Source organism: Ahaetulla prasina, chromosome 5 (genome assembly GCF_028640845.1).
Source record: "Ahaetulla prasina isolate Xishuangbanna chromosome 5, ASM2864084v1, whole genome shotgun sequence".
Lineage (NCBI taxonomy): Eukaryota > Metazoa > Chordata > Lepidosauria > Squamata > Colubridae > Ahaetulla > Ahaetulla prasina.
Window position 1 is genome coordinate 13,652,680 of NC_080543.1, and position 5,016 is coordinate 13,657,695.

A 5,016-nucleotide genomic window follows, 5' to 3' on the forward strand; every position below is an offset into this window, starting at 1 on the left:
GTCTCAGTTCAGAACAGGCAAGCCCAGTCTTGTTTTAGTTCTCAGCACAGAATCAGACACAGAGCTTAAAGCTGCAGGGCTAAGCCGCGCCCAGACTTCTTACTACTTACGTTTCTGTTTCTAAACAGTCCCCATTGGCTGACCTGTTACCATGGCTATCCAAAGTCCCCCTTGGCTGACTTAGTTTCTATGTCTATTCATTGGCTGATCTATTCCAGTCTATGAATATTCATACTCTGACATAAACCTCTGGTCCCGGTGACCAACCCAGATTGGATCCTGCAAGATTATGCCAACTTTTTTTCTTCCCCTGTAAAGTTCTGCACAATGTTGTGTATTCCTAAAAGAGTCGGGGTCAATCTGCACAGGGAAGGCTTTCTTTGGAAAGCCATGCATTTACGAAAGGGCTGTGCAACATTGGCAAGGTTCCACCAGCTTCAGGAACTGCCATCACTTTCCCATCCCTTCTTTGATCGGATGATAATTACATACCTGTCAACTGGATTTAGAAATTGCATACATCCCTGCACCAAGTAACCTACCATTTAGTGCTCTTCCATTTGTTAAATAGTGCTGACTGGTACTTTTTAATTAAGCTCTGACAGCTGGGATTTGCATTCAAAAAGCCAGCAGAAGCACCTCGTATTAGGCTGTCTGTTAGCTTCCTTCCTCTGCAACAGCGCAGATCCATGTCTAAAAGGAAGCCCTTTGCCTTCCAGCACATTCCTCAGCAGGAGCTAAAGGTACGTTGGCTACTTCTCCAAAAGACTACTGTGAAATTGGCATTTTGCAGGTTGATGTTCAGCTAATCAAGGGTAATTAAGCGTGGCGTGCAATTTGTATAACTCCCGATTAAAATAAAAAGCAGTTCTTGTCGGCTTAATTCCTACCTGTCCAGGCCCGAGGAGTTTCTCTTAGCATCTGGATTGATTGCTTGTCACAACTGTGTTATCTAACAGTCCATTTGGCTGGACAATGAAGGGCGCCTCTCGAAAACGCCAAGGATTTCCCGGCTGAAGGAAGACAGCATCCTATTCCCAAGTCACTGGGCCCTATCTAACACAATGAAATTCAATGTAGAGAAAAGTAAAGTCTTACACTTAGACAAGAAAAACCAAAAGCACACATAAGAACTGGGGGAAACCAGGCTTAATAGCAGTGACTGTAAGAGGGATCTTGGAGTCTTAGTGGACAATCAGCTAGATATGAGCCAGCAGTGTGCAGCGGCAGCTAAAAAAGCCAATGCAATCCTAAATTGCATTAACAGAGGGATACAATCAAGATCAAGTGAAGTACTAATACCACTCTATAAAGCCACCCCTAGAGTACTGCATCCAGTTTTGGTCACCACACTATAAAAAAGATGTTGAGACTCTAGAAAAAATGCAGAGGAGAACAACCAGGATGATTAGGGGACTGGAGAATAAAACATATGAAGAACGGTTGCAGGAACTGGGCCTGGCTAGTCTAATGAAGAGAAGGACATGATAATAGTGTTCCCAATATTTAAGGGGCTGTCACAGAGAGGAAGGGGTCAAGCTGTTTTCCAAGGCATCTGTAGGTCAGACAAGTAATAATGGATGGAAACTGATCAAGGAGAGATTCAACATGGAAATGAGGAGAAATTTCCTGACAGTGAGAACAATCAACCAATGGAACAGAAGTTGCCGTCGGAGGTTGTGGCAGCTTCATCACTTGAGACTTTCAAGAAAAGATTGGACTGCCATTTGTCAGAAATGGCATAGGGTCTCCTGCTTGAGCAGGGGGTTGGACTAGATGACCTATTAGGTCCCTTCCAACTCTGTTAATCTATTAATATTCATAATACTTTTGAATTTTGTACCTTGTTTTGAGATTTGTGTATTGTACCTTGTGGTAAAGATGCTCAGAGTTGCTTCAAACTGGGAGATGGGTGACAAATACATTTGATATTGCCAAATCCAGCCCAGAACATCTAATTTTACTCCAGCCCAGATACAGCCTTGAACCAGATGACTAACCTGTAGCTCTGGAGTCAAAAATAGATTTGGAATCACCCTTTTTGTGATCCTGAACAGCCCCTCTGACTGTAGCTACTAAAAATAACAACCTAGTTCTTCATATCTTTTGAGCAGGGTCATGAGAACTGTCCCTTCTCAAAAAATGCGAAGAATTGGGTAGAGGAAGTAATCTGCAAAAGAAATAGAATTTCCTGCCCCTCCCCATGCCTAAAAAGTATGTGTCAGCATTCCGGAAAACCCCCTCCTGCAGAAAAGACTTAGAGCAGGAATTGCCAACCTTTCTCAAATTTCACTTTGGTTTTCTGCATGGAGCTGGAAACAACTCAGTAGACGATGTAACACCACTGGAATTAAAATGTCTATTATTGTGGGAGATCACCAGACTGAGCTTGAGGGAGGAGTCAAGTGTGTCATTAGTCTTGAGTTCCATTGTGCCCACAAGAGATCTAAATTCAGCCCACCTTGAATTCCATTGACTCTTCTCTATCACCAATTCTCTTTGACCATTAGTAGTTCAGATTCTTGTAGAGAGCTTAAGCTTGCAATGAACCTTTATATTCATTTGAACTGCCTGATTTCTCACACTTGACAAATATTCAGGTGAATTGTCCATTTCATCCTTAATCTTAAGAGCTCCATTTTACCTCTTAAATCTCCAATCGACTGATATCAGGGTTTCAAGGGCTGAAGTATGGGTCACAAGCTTCTCTCCTAGGGTTAAGAAACCCATTTTTACCCAACAAATGCAAACAGGAGGCTCAAACTGCCAGATCCTTCCATTCATGGTGATGGAGGGCCACAGATAGTCCCCTGTTTTCAATTATCCATGCCTGAATGTGCTGTAAATTGACAGTCCTAGGAGATAACAGAATAATACAGAATAATAGTGTCTTGGAGGTCTTCTAGTCTGGGGTAGTCAACCTTTTTATACCTACTGCCCACTTTTGTATCTCTGTTAGTAGTAAAATTTTCTAACCTCCTACCGGTTCCACAGTAATGCACCGTTATCGTCGTCTGAGCATGCCTCTTGTGCATCGTGGATGGGTTGGAGGGGTGGGTGCCGGCTACCAGCTCTGCTTGTCTGTTACAGCTGGGTGGTGTGGGGGGAGATGCGCGAGCTATTCTGGGATGAGGCTCTTTTGTTTGCGGTCGCATTATAGCGCCATTTAGTTTCACTTACCTAACGTGAACTAAACTTATGCGCAGGTAATACAAATAGTATATTTTCAGAAATTTAAATTGTCACGGGGAATTTTATGAAACCCTAATGAAAATGTTTTTTAAATAATGCTATGAAATTTTTTTAAAAAGTCAATTAAATTTAAAAAAAAGGAAAGTGCTTCAGTATCGGACAAAACCCCTACCGCCCACTGACCAGGTTGACTACCACTGTTCTAGTCCAACCTCCTGATCAAGCAAGAGATCCTATATTATTTCAGACAAATGGTTATAGAACCTCTTCCTAGAATATCTCCAGTGATGTAGCACACACAAGTTCTGATGGCAAGTCTTTCCACTGATTAATTGTTTTATGAGGGAATTAATCCTTAATTCTAGGTTGGCTCTCTCCTTGATTAGTTTCCAACCATTCCTTCTTCTTCTACCTCCAGGTACTTTCGAGAATAGCTTGACTCCCTCTTCTTTGTGGCAACCCCTGAGATATTGGAACACTGCTATCATGTCTCCCCTAGTCCTTCTTTTCATTAAACTAGACATACCCAGTTCCTGTAACCGTTCCTCATATGTTTTAGCCTCCAGTCCCCTAATCATCTTTGTTCCTCTTCTCTGCTCTCTTTCTAGAGTCTCCACATCTTTTTCCTATCATGGTGACCAAAACTGTTTGCAAGTGTGGTCTTGCCAAAGCATTTATTAAATGGTATTAACACATGATGTGATCTTGCTTCTATCCCTCTAGTAATGCAGTCTAGGACTATGTTGGCTTTTTTGACAGCTGCAGCACACTGCTGGATCATATTTAAGTGATTGAATGTTGAAATATCATGCCTGGTTTATATAGGTATATACCTCCCTCCCCCACCAACTTCTTCTTCTCCTTACTAGCATTAAGAGGCAAGGTGGCGCAGGGGTTAGAATGCAGTACTGCAGACTATTTCTGCCAGCTGCCAGCAGTTTGGCAGTTCAAATCTCACCAGGCTCAAGGTTGACTCAGCCTTCCATCCTTCCAAGGTGGGTAAAATGAGGAACCAGGCTGTTGGGGGCAATAAAAAAATTTGGGCAATAAAGAAACAAAAACTTGACAACTCCAAATCTCAAACAGCAAATGCTCAGTCTTACATATTGGGAAAAAGAACCCTAACAATAAGTACAAGCTTGATGGACATTACCTTACAGATGACTCCCATCCTGTTAAAGATCTTGGAGTTTTCATATCAAATGACCTAAGTGCCAAAGCCCACTGCAACTACGTAGCAAAAAAGGCTCTAAGAGTTGTAAACCTAATTTTATGCAGCTTCTTTTCCAAAAACTCTACACTACTAACCAGAGCATATAAAACATTTGCTAGACCTATTCTTGAATACAGCTTGACTGTCTGGAACCCACACCACATCTCTGACATTAATACAATTGAACGCGTCCAGAAATATTTTACAAGAAGAATTCTCCGCTCCTCTGAAAACAACAAAATACCTTATCCCACCAGACTTGAAATCCTAGGATTAGAAAACTAAGAACTCCGCCGACTCCGACAAGACCTGTGTTTAACACACAGAATCATCTATTGTAATATCCTTCCTGTAAATGACTACTTCAGCTTCAATCACAATAATACAAGAGCAAACAATAGATTTAAACTTAATGTTAACCGCTTCAATCTTGATTGCAGAAAGTATGACTTCTGTAACAGAGTTGTTAACGCTTGGAACACACTACCTGACTCTGTGGTCTCTTCTCAAACTCCCAAAATCTTCAACCAAAAACTGTCTACTATTGACCTCACCCCATTCCTAAGAGGACTATAAGGGGCATGCATAAGAGCACAAAAGAGCCTACCGTT